General features: G+C 34.4%; 1 long non-coding RNA gene across 2 annotated transcripts in view; it reads left to right on the top strand.

The window, feature by feature from the left end:
• The first annotated feature begins 474 nt into the window (after positions 1 to 474).
• Positions 475 to 14133, top strand: part of LOC131273275 (uncharacterized) — a 90138-nt gene continuing 76479 nt past the window's right edge. For both annotated transcript variants that reach the window (XR_009180444.1, XR_009180445.1), the window contains exon 1: positions 475 to 560. This is a non-coding gene — a long non-coding RNA (uncharacterized lncRNA). The remainder of the gene's footprint in view (positions 561 to 14133) is intronic.

Genomic DNA, 14133 nt, shown 5'->3' with positions numbered 1-14133 from the left:
AATCATAAATGATTAAATTTAGCTGCTTCTCAATAGGGTATGGGTTTATTAAAAAATTAAAATCGAGATCTTAGATAGGAAAATATAGAAACTATAACATTTTGCATATCTATATTTGTATATATCTATAAATTTTAATCCATCTGTACCCTAACAGTGTAGTTGGTAACTAAACTACTTATTAAACTGTTGCCTTTGAATTCCAAACCCTGTCTGGTATTTTCTGCTCCATGATGCTGGAGCAGAGATTCAGCAAACGACTTTTCTTCTTTGCTCGCCCCCACCCCCAACTGTTAGGTTATGCCAATACAGGGTGCTAGAGGGAAATTTGAAGGAGGTGCGTGGGGCTGCTGTTTCTATGTTGCTTACCACTCCTGTCAATGTTGCCCCAGCAATTGCTTTTGTTTTAGCAATAACATTTTCTTCTAACTAGCAGATGGTTCCAGCGCCCAGTTTTGTTTTGTTTTTTGTTAACACTCCTAGAAGCAACATTGCAGTGTCTCCTCAGAAGTACCAGCAGCAGCCGAAGCAGCCAGGCAGCCCCTTCTCTTCAGAGCTAAGTACTAACTCCCTGGGTCCCTTCCTCTGACTTCCTTAGTTTTCGATAATAACAGAACGACACCTCTTCAGTAGTCTGAGTCCTGGTTGTGCATGGTTCCTCCTCCAAACTTTTAGCTTTTTATAACCCAAACACTTCCCTTTGTTTTTCCAGCAATGGGGTTGATTACTACTTCTTGTAAACTATATTTTTTTACTTCACAGTTCCCCTTTTCTTTAGTCAACCAGTGCCATTTGAATCTATATTAACGTTCTCTGTTAAATTTACTTCTGTGGTTCCTATTTTTCTGACTGGATTATAACTGCTATAGCACTTATTCTTTTGATTCTAATAACTTTGTTCTGATAGATACCATGTCCTTATATAAAATCATCTCCTCACTTAAGGTTAACATTGTACTTAAATCACCCCCTGCCCTTCCCATATTGTTGCCATCTACAAACATCTCCATCACTCCAAACACTAGTCAAATACTTTGGCATCTAAAATACTATTCAAGTGAGAAAAAAATATAAATTTACTATTTAAAAATATCTCAGTCTTCTCTGGTTTGAAGCAGGCTTCTTCTGCGTATATGGTTAAGCACTCCAAGCTTCAGCTCACTGTCAAAATTCTTCTCCCTCTCCTACTTTTCAGGATGGCACCTAATTTAAAGAAGAGCTTTCTGTGTCCTCAAGAGATGGCAACAGAGAACTCACTCTCACATGTGAGTCCTCTGCTATTTTCTGGATCCTTCCTGGCCTCAGTTGCAATGTTTCTTGCCCAGGCAATCCATTTGGCAGCCAATTTGCATCTGAAATGGCATGGAAGTATGTAGCTGCCGAAGTCTATGACTCTTCCTCCATGCTACCTGAGGACTCAAGTCCCTTTCAGTTTCTTCTGGCTCTAAAATTTTTCTAATTATCAGCCACAAACTTCATTTCATAACATCATCTTATAGCAGAGGATGGAATGTAGACAGGCTTAGCCACCACACCTTCTCAGCAAAGCAAATTCTTGTCAGGCCTTGTTACTCCACCTTCAGTTATTACACATTTGCTTATCCTGAGGTTCAAGGAAATATCTGGACTCTCTCCATGACATACAAGAAAAAAAGGAAGCCCTGAGAATGTTGTTCCTAGGTATCATTTTGAAGCCTTGTAACAACTTGATTGCTATTTTTAGGCAGTCTCCTTCCAGAATTCCAAACAAGCTTCAACCCTGAGAAGTGAGGCAGGCCTCAGTAAGCATAGTAGCTTTTGACCTACTGCCCCTTTCCCCCCTGCTCATATTCTCTCTGCTCTTGTTCCCTCTTTTCTTTTTTCCTTTTTCTTTCCCACCCTTCGTCTTTCTTCCTTTCTTCCTTATGGAAGTAGAGGCGCTATTCTCCCTTTTCTTCTCTGGCAGAGATTGCTTTTGGTCACGGCCTCCTTCTTTCCTAAATTCAATCTGGTTTATTTCCTGAGGCCATAATTGCAGATAGGCTTCAGAATAATATACATTTATGAATTTAATAATATTCATCAGTATATTATTTTCAAAATATTATGCATTCTACACTTGGCTCTGTGGCTTTCTAAATATGAGACAAGTGTAATCTCTTCTTAGGAAGACAATGGGAGGAAAATAGGGTTTTCATAGAGAAACTGACAAAAATTAAAGCCAAGATTTCAAATAAACAATAAAAGCTGTAGGAGACTGTGCTTTAAATGGAATGAAATGTAAACACAATGCAAAATGAAGTAAGTCAAGTGTAGGAGACAAGATGGGGAAGAAGGTACAAAGGAATATGTGGATGAAGGGCTTGACTTTTGGGTGTTGGTCATGAAGAGACAGGAATGGAAGGCCTGATGGTCCCAGTACTGCCACCACCTATCTGATCTACATAACCATGTCTCTGATGGTCTCCTGCATCAACTCTCTCCTCCTTCCAATCCATTTTCCATTTCATCTTTTCCTTCTCCATAAAACACACATATACACACAAATACATACAACCAAGGTCTTATTCTTCCAATTTCTGCTTACTTAACCGTTCTGTAGTGAGCATCTGCTAATAGGGTTTGACTATATCAACATCCTATATTCTTTTATACAGCCATGTATTCAACCTTTAGAATATGCATCTCAGTTTGTAATATCACTTTCATTAGTGTAAATATTTACTTAATATTTTTCTCCCCCATCAGACAATAAGCTCTTTGAGAGAACAACCTGGGTATGGTTTTGCCTCATGTTGTATGCTTAGGACCTAATCTAGTACCTTGCAAATAAGAAGTCAATAAGTATTTGTTGATTTGGTTAAGTGGATTTTTGATTGACTGCCAGTTGGATTGTATACTGTTTCTAAAGTCTGTAATGATAAGTTCCATAATTTTTAGTTTTTTAAAAATACATACATAATTCATATACCATGAAATTTGCCTTATTAAAGGTTACAAATCAGTGGTTTAGTATGTTGACAAACTAGTGCAACCAACTCAACTACCTAATTCCAAAACATTCTTATTACCACAAAAAGAAGCACCATAACTATTAACAGACAGACCGCATACTTCCCTTCCTCTAGACCCTGGCAACTACTAATCTATTTTCAGTCTCTGTGGATTTGCCCATTCTGAACATTTCATATACATGGAATTATAGAATATGTGGCCTTTTGTGTTTAGCTTCCTTTGCTTAGCATGTTTTCTGTGTTCACCAGGTTGTAGCATATATCAGTACTACATTCCTTAATATGGCTGAATAATTCTATTTCATTTATTACCACAATTGGATTATCTACTCATCTGTTAATGGACACTTGGGTTTCTTCCACTTTTTAAGCTATTATAAATACATAAAATACATAAGTTATGAACTGTGTGTATGTGTTTTTGTCTGTATATATGGTTTCAAATGTACTGGGAATATACTTAGGAATGGAAAATCTGGGTTATATGATAACATAATGTTAAACTTTTTGAGGAACTACCACATTATTTCTCAAAATGCCTGTACCATTTTATATCCCCTCAGTAATTTAAGAGGTATCTTATTTCTCCACACCCTTGTCAACTCTAGTTAGCACCTATCCTTTTTATTATAGCCATCATAGTGGGTGTGAAGTAGTAAGTGATTGTGGTTTTGATTTGCATTTCCCTGATGCCAAAGATTTTCACTATTTTCCTATGGTCTTATTATCCATCTGTGGCAGTTTGATATTATTTGTGAATTATGAAAAGAGATATTATGTTTGTAAACTAGTCTGTTCCTCTGGGCATGACACTGCTTTGATTGTATTAAATTCAGAGATTTCACTTTTACTTTATTAAATCAAGATTGGGGCTTTGATTCAACCTCATCATTAGGGCATGCAGGGTTGAGTCCCCACCCCCAGGCAATATAAAGGATGTTCAATCAAGATCACGGAAGTAGATACACAGAGAAGAACACAGAGGAAGAGAGATCGCTCCATAGAATGGCAGAAGCCTGGGGAAGAGAGATGAGCCTGATAGTTTACAGCTAAGAGAACAGAGCCACCGGGAAACCCTGAAAGATGAGCTTATGCTAGCCTACGGTGAGATCCGAAGAATCTGCGACCACAGAAACTTAAGAGGAAGAAAGAAGGCTGAACTCTCACAGACATCACCGCCATCTTGCTTCAATGTGTGGCAAATGACTTTGGCTGAGAAGGTACCTCTTATGGTACCTTGAATTACTCTTTTGGGCCTTGTTACTGTAAACTTCTACCCATAATAAACATCCTTTATAAAAACCAGCAGATTTCTGGTACTTTGCATCAGCACCCCTTTGACTAACTAATACATCACCTATATATGTCCTCTTAAGAGAAATGTGCCTCCATCCAGTGTCTTCTAGGCTGCTATTTTTACTGTGATTGTGGGGTTATTGGTTTTAGGCTACTGCAGAGTTGGGTACAGGGAGATGTCCAAAAGGCAAGATAAAATAAAAGGGCAAAGTAAAACTCCCCCCTTTTATTAAGATTCAGCCATTTGTCTTTAATAAATGTTCCCCAATTATCTGAAGGCTTTGATTATTTACCAGAGTTCTGAAGGTGTTTTTGAGAAATTTAAAGTGTTCTCACTGATTGTATTGGCATGCCAATTTTTGGAGGGCCTTACTCTTCTGTTTCTGCTGATGCCATCCCACTGTCCCTTTTCTGGTGATGATGAAATTTTATTTGCCCATCATAGCTACTTTCATATATCAACTGTCCACACATGAGGGTAGTCTATCTCTTATATTTCCTCCATTTACCAGTTTCAGCTGATTATAGTAGATTGGAAGGCATCGCATTTTTTGCTAAACATCTCCATGTGAATTCCTTCCTTATTTAAATAATATTGCCCTCCCAAATCAAGGAAAATTCATCTTTAGTCAAGAATAATGGGCTAGCTGTTTCCAAATCTGAACATATTTAAATAACTTTTTCCTTTCATTCACCAAGTATACAAAAGAACCATGTTTTGGGGGTCAGAACTGCGTTATTATCTGAGCACTTCTGCTATTGCAAGTGAAATTGTTAAACATATATGTGACTTACTAAATGCATTAGTAAATGTATGAATTTCTATATAATCATTTTTCATGATGTGTAATTTACTGAGCACTTTGACATGCGTTATCTTCTTTGTTTATCCCTTTTGTGGAACAAACTTTGTGTGATACTGTAAGGGCCACTAATATTTCCTCTGCTTTTCAGTGTAGAAATGACTTTCAATGCATTGTCTCATATGGACTGTGTAATAACAGTGCAAGGTCATTACTATTAACCAATATAGAGAAAGCTTAATGTTATTATATTAATTTACATATATGTGCCTAAATTCCAGGTTCTGAATACAGCTGCAGAGCTTTTTTCACTAATCTAAATTAACTTTTTTATTGATTGTTTGGTAACTTTTTTGATTAATAAAAGCACCAAATCTTATTTGAATATGAATATCATAAGATAATTCTATCTAACCCACTTTGAGATTTTGATAATATATGTAAAGCTTAAATGTATCTGAAACACTTAGGATTATGATCATTTCTTTTTTCAGATTTTAAGAAAATAAATATCAATCAGTGTGTGGACAATGTTTGCTTTTTCATAGTCACAACATTTGGATTCAGAAAAGAATTCAATTCTATGATCTTTTTGCTACAAAATCATCAATAAATCTGCTCATAGTCTAGTATTGTGTGTTCTGGGTTATAATGAGGCACATATCATTAAACACCAACATAGGGGATCAATTAACTTCGACCCAAATCCAGGACCAAGAACTGGCAGTCCTAGTAGAAAGTATCACTGTGATGAAATGCATCTCTAAAGCTGCTTCCTCGCTGAAAAGTTACAGTATTTCCCTCTGCATTAGATCTTCTTGATACAAGAGCCAGTGTGTTCTGCATATGATTTGGGTTGTTCTCAAAAACATGTTTGCTGTCTTAATTAGTTCTCAAGGGACAGCAAAGAAAGTAGGGCTTCTCATTTACAGGGCTCACAGTGATTTAAAGCATTCATTATGAGACTGCCTCATATGAATTCATCTTTCATATGAAGTTGCTTTGATTGAAATTGTGCACAATATTCAAAGTCTATGCCCAGAATCTTATATCATAAAGAAAAATAAATAAGTTTAGAATGTGCACAGCAATTGAACCATAATGTAATATCTCTGGTTTAATGTGGGTCATTTACAACACATTAATATTTGGAGATAACTTCTCAAAAGGTTGTAACATAGAATTTTGTATTTGCATAATACTGAATACAACATGCAGTTGGCTAGTTGGAGTAAATATTTTACTTGTTAAAACAAAATTGCTGGCACAAAGTGGCAATCATCACAAAATATGGTTCAAATATAACTTTAAATAGAATATACAGAAAGATATAAAAATGAACATGAAATGCATTATATAATTTCATCTATATGCTGATTGTGAAATAAAGGGGATAAACATATAAATTTACCTTAAGGGTCCATATGATTTATAATTGTTTTGAAGAGGTTATAAAGACCATAATATCATCGTAAGTTAAATTTCATTTTTATTATTGTTAGTTGGCTTTATTGTCCTATGTCGAAATTCTGATATTTCCATTCACTTGTGGATACTATTAGCCTTCTAGTTAACACTTTATGTAGGCAGAAAAGAGGACTTAATTGAAAGTTCTTATCCAAGAAATTCACACCAATCCACTGGATGGCACGTGAGGATTTTCTTAAATATCTGTGTAGGTGTGCATCTGTGTGTCTATTTTTTATTTCATTCAGGTGGATTAGAAAGAACTATATACATTTAGGTTCTTTTGCAGCAGTGATGGGTTAGGTAATATGGGTTAAATATATTTGTGTGTGATCTAATTTTTTCAGTCTCTGAAATCTTTTAAAAAACACTTTCAATCCTTAAAAATTTAAGCTTGCCAGTAGTTTGTTATTTTGAAGAAGATTTTCTGCCTGAAAAATCCCAATCCTGCCTATGTAAAAATAATAAAGGATGGGAAAATGTTTAAACTAACTCATTTCTGGTCATTTCATTTCTTTTTCATTTAAAATTTTTAAAAATATGGTTACATATCATAGTCAACATTTGATATTTTTTACTGTCTAGATCCCATTTACTTTTATATAGCAGGGGCTGTAGTAGATCTTTATTATCTTATCTCTAGGTGATGCCAACTTGCATGTTTTGAAACACTAATTCTCAGGATCCTTGACATACCTCTATCTCATATGACTTAATCTGCTCCAGTACATTGATAACATCATGATGATAGGATTTGGAGGCAAGGCCACAGTAGATTATATAAGTGCCTTGAAGAAAAACAGCAAATGTGCCAAAATATAGATGAGATAGTTATTAATAATAAAGAAGACTGCTACCTCAGCATGATTTCTTAAGCTTAAGTTATCTGGACATGTTTGGCCATTTTCTATAATGTGAAGAGTAAGTTGCTCTATATTGTGCCCCTACACCAAGAAAGAGGCATAATTCTATGTGGGTCGTTTTGGATTTGGGAGTCTGTATGTATATTTATATCTGACTGATTTAGCTGGTGAGACAAAGGTTGTCAGCTTTGAGAAGAACCCAGAGTAAACCGAGACTCTATACTGCTCGACATTTCAATGCAATCCTCTGCTTTTATGATTCAAGGGGCCCAGTGCTGAGAAAAATGTCCTTGTCAAATTCAAGGATTGTTTTGAGTCTAAAATAAGTTCTAATAGAATACCAACAGTAGGAATCCAAAAATCATGTCCTCTTTTGGCAAATGATGCTTCTTCTTTAGGAGAAAATGAGTTTGGCTTTCTTCTCTGTCCAGGAGGTTATTGAACATTTGACAATGGAATACTAAATGATCAAGCAGCCTAAACTTTGCATTATGAACTAGGTATTATCTAACCACTAGTCATCAATCTGGTTATACGCAGCAGCAATCTACCCCCAAATGGTGGGATTGTGCTTAAGCAAATTCTGTCATACAAGCAAGTCCCATGAACAGATTACTTTTTCTCCTAGTAGGACCAGACATGCAATGCAGCCAATCATCCTTCACACTTTATCTGGCCTCATGGGGCTTCCATGAGGAGAAAAAAATTAAGTCTGGCTTTGGATGAATCTTCTTGAAATGATGACACTAACCAGAATTAGATTGCTGTAGTATTGCTTTTGCATTCAGAGGAAGTTCTAAAAGAGTGTGGAGGACAAATATCCTCCTGTGTTGGCAAAACTTCAAATACCATATCTTGTTTTCCACTACCTTAGGGGAACAGTTGGTTAAAATAATATACAAACTGTTAAAGAATCAAAAGTTTGCTTCTTTTGTCCCACTTGCATCATGAAAAATTCAGTGATTTATCCACAATGAAATAATAACTTTTCTGAATTTGAGTTCCTCTCCTTACACATCATGTTAATGTCCTTATTATCATTTGGGAATAACTGCCTCAAACACTGCCATGTTATCTCATACCATCTTGCTTCTGAACCAGATTTCATTTTATAGCAAACAAAACAAAACAAATGGTACAGGGTAATGCCCAAGGAATTCACTGGCCATGATACAGGCCATGTTACCCAGAAGTAGCTGTATTTAAATAAAGCTAATTATAGCTCATTATCAATTCAGTTATAATGATGCTATCTGAGAAAGAATATTTTGCCAGGTTGGAATATCATCTTATGGGCTGATATATAATCTCTAAGATATATATATATATATATATATATATATATATATATATATATATATATGTATATGTATATGTATATGTATATGTATATGTATATGTATGTATATGTATGTATATGTATATATATGAGAGTATTGTTTTGAGACTAAATGAGAAGAAGATGTGGGAATATCATGTCTCATTGATAACCTTTTGACCTAATGACAAAAATTTTGCTGTCCAGTTCTACTGGTTTCAATGCATTAAAACTCTTAGAGGAAATTCTTTCACTAGGGAATATAAAAATATTTCCATTTATTTTGTTAGAAACTTGGCCTGACACCTGATTATTTTGAGTTTTCCATTTTACCAGGAAAGCAAGCATGGAGGAGGGTTAATATACAAAAGTCACACTTAAGATCAGAAAGAGGTTGAAAGGTAAGATAACTGTTAATAATAGCATTAAAATGAAAAGCAAAAGAAATAAATTCAATAAGGAAGTAATAAGACTTAGAAGATGAAAAACTATTTTTTCTGAAAAATATAAAACAAAAATCTTAGCAAATGTAAACAATATTCTTGTGTGGCATGAAACCTTGTCAAAATTATGAGTATATTTAAAATTGATGTGCATCTCTATATTTTCTCTCCGTTTTCAGTGATGAAAATGAATATTAGTTATATACCTCTTAATAGGACAGCTACCTACTAAGTCATGGATAAGTTATATTCTAAAACCACTGTGATCAAAACCATATGGTTGTAACAGATAAACAAATAGAGCAGTGAAATCCAAAACAGATCCGTGCATCTAGGAAACTTCAGTATATGACTGGGCTTTTCAAGAATAAATAGAAAACCTGAATAGAAAGTTACTACAAAGAAGACGGCAAGGTGTGTTGGGAGATTTGCTGCCTCTCCTCCTTCTGTTGTTTTGTTTGCTCTGACATTTCTGTTTTTTACATATGCTTCAGGATATTTCTCCAACGCTCATACATTTTGCTCCTGATTTATCCTTTATGTTTTTGTTTAATTTTTTAAAAATTTTGTTTTATTAGTAGAATTCAAATAATACTATACTGCATCATTTCTAGTGAAAAGTTCTTACAACAAAATATTCTGAATTCTTCCCTCCCATTTTTTAACAAGTCAATTTTATTGATACATATTAAGAAAGCATAAATCCATCCAAAGTGTACAATAAATGGCATTTGGTATAATCACATAGTATGCATTCATTACTTCAATCATTTTAGAGCATTTTCATTATTCCAATAATAACACAAATAAAACAAAAAACAGACAAGCAAAAGCTCATCACCTCTTGATCTCTCTATATTTCCCCTGCTGTACATAGCTGCTATTGTTTCTTTCTCTGTAGTATACTTGCATTCATGTTGTGTAAAACCAGTCTTATATATGTAATATCACGCATATGCATATTTTGCATGAGTTTTACTATGTTATACACTCCCATGTTACATTTTTTGGTTTTCATTCTAGTAATATACATGACCTTAGAATTACCCTTTCAACCACTGTCATACCCATATAATAGCTCTGCTAGTCTCAAACACCATGATGTGCTTTCACCATTTCCATTCATTTCCAAAGATTTACAAACAACCTTTTAACCAATACTGCACAGACTGACCCTCAGCTTTCCATTCTCTGTCCTCATTCCATTTGTTGGTGACCACTATTTTAATTATTAACTCCATGAGTTTACATAATATATTGAGTTAATAATAGCACAGTCATGCAGTATTTGTTCTTTTATGTCTGGTTTGCTTCAGTCAACATAATGTCCTCCAGGTTCATCCATGTTATCATATACTTCACTACTTTAATACTCTTACTGCTGCATAATATTCTATTGTGTATATACACCACAATTTGTTTATCCATTCATCAGTTGATGGACACCTGGATTGTTTCTAGCTTTTGCCATTGTGAATAACGCCACTCTGGACATCAGTGTGCAGATGTCTATTCGTGTCACTGATCTCAATTCTTCTGTGTATATACCTAGCAATGGTATTGTTGGATCACATGGTAAGTCCATATCCAACTTCTTTAGGAACTGCCCAACAGTCCTCCACTGCAGTTGCACCATTCTACATTCCTACCAACAGTGAATAAGTGTTTATATCTCTCCACATCCTCTCCAACTACTAGTTTTCTAACTTTTTAATAGTGGCCAGTCTCATAGGTATGAAATGATATCTCATTGTAGTTTTGATTTGCATTTCCCTAATCTCTAGTGATATCATCTCTAGTGATGTTGAATATTTTTTCATATGTTTCTTTGCCATTTGTATTTCTTCTTTGGACAATTGTCTTTTGCCCATTTTTAAAATTGGGTAATTTGTCTTTTTATTGTTGAGTTGTATGATTTCTTTATGTATCATTGTTGAGTTGTAGGATTTTTTTATTAAACCCTTATCGTATATATGATTGCCAAATATTTTCTCCCATTAAATTGGCTGCCTTTATAACACTTTTGACAAAGTCCTTTGAGGTACAAACATGTTTGATTTTGAGGAGGTCCCATTTATCTATTTTGTTGTTGTTGCTTGTGCTTTCAGTTTATGGTTTAAGAAACTACTACCTACAACATGGTCCTGAAAATGTTTTCCTACATTTTCTTCTGGGAGTTTTATGGTTGCCACTTTTATATATGTAGATCCTCGATCCATTTTAAGTTAATTTTTGTATAACGTGTGAGACATGGGTCCTCTTTCTTTCCTTTGGATATGGGTGCTCAGTTCTCCCAGAACCATTTGTTGAATAGACTCTTCTGGTTTAGTTGGGAGGGCTTGACAGCCTTGTCAAAAACCACTTGACTATAGATATGAGGGTCTATTTCTGAGTTACCTATGCAGTTCCATTATCAATCTGTCTATCATTATGCCAATACCAAGCTGTTTTTACCACTGTAGCTAAATAATATGTTTTGAAGTTAGGAAGTGAGACTCCTCCAACTTCTTCTTTTTAAAAATATTTTTGGCTATTTGGGGCCTCTTAACCTTCCAAATAAATTTGGTAATTGACTTTTCCATTTCTGCAAAAAAGGCTGTTGGGGTTTTTATTGGGGTTGCATTGACTCTGTAAATCAGTTTGGGTAGGATTAATATCTTAAAGATATTTAGTCTTTCAATCCATGAATATGGAATATCCTTCATTTATTTAAGGCTTCATCATTTTCTTAGCAATAGTTTGTGGTTTTCCAAATACAGGACCTTTATGCCCTTTGTTAAATTTATTCTTAAGTATTTTATTCTTTTAGTTGTTATTATAAATGGATATTTTTCTGATTTCCTCCTCAGATGGCATATCAGTAATGTATAGAAATGCCATTGATTTTTGCATATTAATCTTGTATCCCAGCATATTGCTGAACTCATCTATTAGATCTAGTAGCTTTGTTATGGAATTTTCATGATTTTCTAAATATAGGACCTATCAGGCAATAGTGTAAGTTTTATTTCTTCCTTTCCTATTTGGGTGCTTTTTATTTCTTTATCTACCCTAATTGCTCTAGCTAGAATTTCTAGCACAATATTGCTAGAATAACAATGGTGACAGTGGACATCTTTATCTTGTTCAGGATCTTGGAGGGAAAGCTTTCAGTTTTTCACCATTGAGTTCAATGCTAGCTGTAGGTTTTCATATATGCATTTTACCATATTGAGAAAGCTTCCTTCTATTCAAGTTTTTGAGTGTTTTCACTAAGAAAGGGGGCTGTATTTTGTCAAATGCCTTTTCTGCATCAATCAAGAAGATCGTGCAATTATTCTTCTTCAATTTAACAATGTGGTTATTATGTGTTGAACAACCCTTGCATACTTGGGATAAAACCCACTTGATCATGATGTATAATTTCTTTAATGTGCTTTTGGATTTGAGTTGTATTTTGTTGAGGAATTTTGCATCTATATTCATTAGTTATATTGGTCTGCAATTTTCTTTTTTTCATAGTATCCTTATCTGGTTTTGGTATTGGGGTGATGCTGGCTTCATAGAATGAATTTGATAGCATTCTTTCAATTTTTTTGGAAGAGCTTGACAGATTGGTATGAGATCATCTTTGAATAATTGGTAGAAATCACCTGTGAAGCCATCTGTTCCTGGGCTTTCATCTTTGGGAGGTTTTTGATGACTGTTTCAATCTTTTCATTTGTGATTGATTTGTTGAGGTCTTCTATTTCTTATAGGGTCAGTGCAGGTGGTTCATGTGTTTCTAGGAATTTGTCCTCCTCCTTTACATTGTTAGTTTTTTTGGTATACAGTTGTTTATAGTATCCTCTTATAATCTCTCTTATTTCTGTGGGATCAGTGGCATTATCCCCTCTTTCATTTCTGATTTTGTTTATTTGCATCTTCTCCTTTTCTTTGCCAGACTGGCAAAGGGTTCGTTAATTTTTTTGAACTTCTTAAAGAATTGACATTAGGTTTTGTTGTTCTCAATTTCATTTATTTTTGTTCTGATCTTAACTCTTTCCTTTGGCTTGGTTTGGGATTAGTTTGCTCCTCTTTTTCTAGTTCATCCAGGTGTGCAGTTAGATCTTCAATCTTAGCTCTTTCTTCTTTTTTAATATAAGCATTGAGGGCTATAAATTTCTGTCTCAGCACTGTCTTTGCCCTGTCCCATAGGTTCTGATATGTTGTATTTGCATGTTCATCCATCTCAAAATATTTGCTGAATTCTCTTGCAATGTCTTCTTTGACCCATTGATTATTTAAGAGTGTGTTGATTAATCACCATATATTTATGAATTTTCCCTTTTTCTGTCAGTTATTGATTTTCAGCTTCATTTCGTTATGATCAGAAAAAGTGTTTTGGGTAATTTCAATCTTTCTAAATTTATTGAGACTTGTCTTGTGACCCAATATATGGTCTATCCAGGAGAAGGTTCCATGAACATGTGATAAGAATGTATATCCTGGTGTTTTGGGGTACATTGCTCTATAGATGCCTGTTAGGTCTAGTTTATCATATTATTCAAGCTCTCTGTTTCTTTATGCTCTGTTCAGATGTTCTATTCAATACTGACAGTGGTGTATTGAAGTGTCCAACTATTATTGTAGAAACATCTATTTCTCCCATCTCTTTTGCCAGTGTATGCCTCAAATATCTTGGGGCACTCAGGTTAGAATAATAAATATTTAGAATTATTATTTATTTTTCATGAATTTCCTCTTTTATTAATATATAATGACTTTTCTTATTGTTATTACCATTGGAATTTAAAATCTATTTTGTTTTGTATTAGTATTACTATTCCAGCTCGTTTTTGGTTACTATTTGCATAGAATGTTTTTTTCCCAACCTTTCACTTTTAAACTGATTGTGTCCTTACTTTGGGGTAAATCTCTTATAGACAGCATAATGAAGGCTCATATTTTTATCCATTCTATCAGGCTATG

Source organism: Dasypus novemcinctus, chromosome 14 (genome assembly GCF_030445035.2).
Source record: "Dasypus novemcinctus isolate mDasNov1 chromosome 14, mDasNov1.1.hap2, whole genome shotgun sequence".
Classification (NCBI taxonomy): Eukaryota; Metazoa; Chordata; class Mammalia; order Cingulata; family Dasypodidae; genus Dasypus; species Dasypus novemcinctus.
This window is presented reverse-complemented; position numbering and strand designations above follow the sequence as displayed.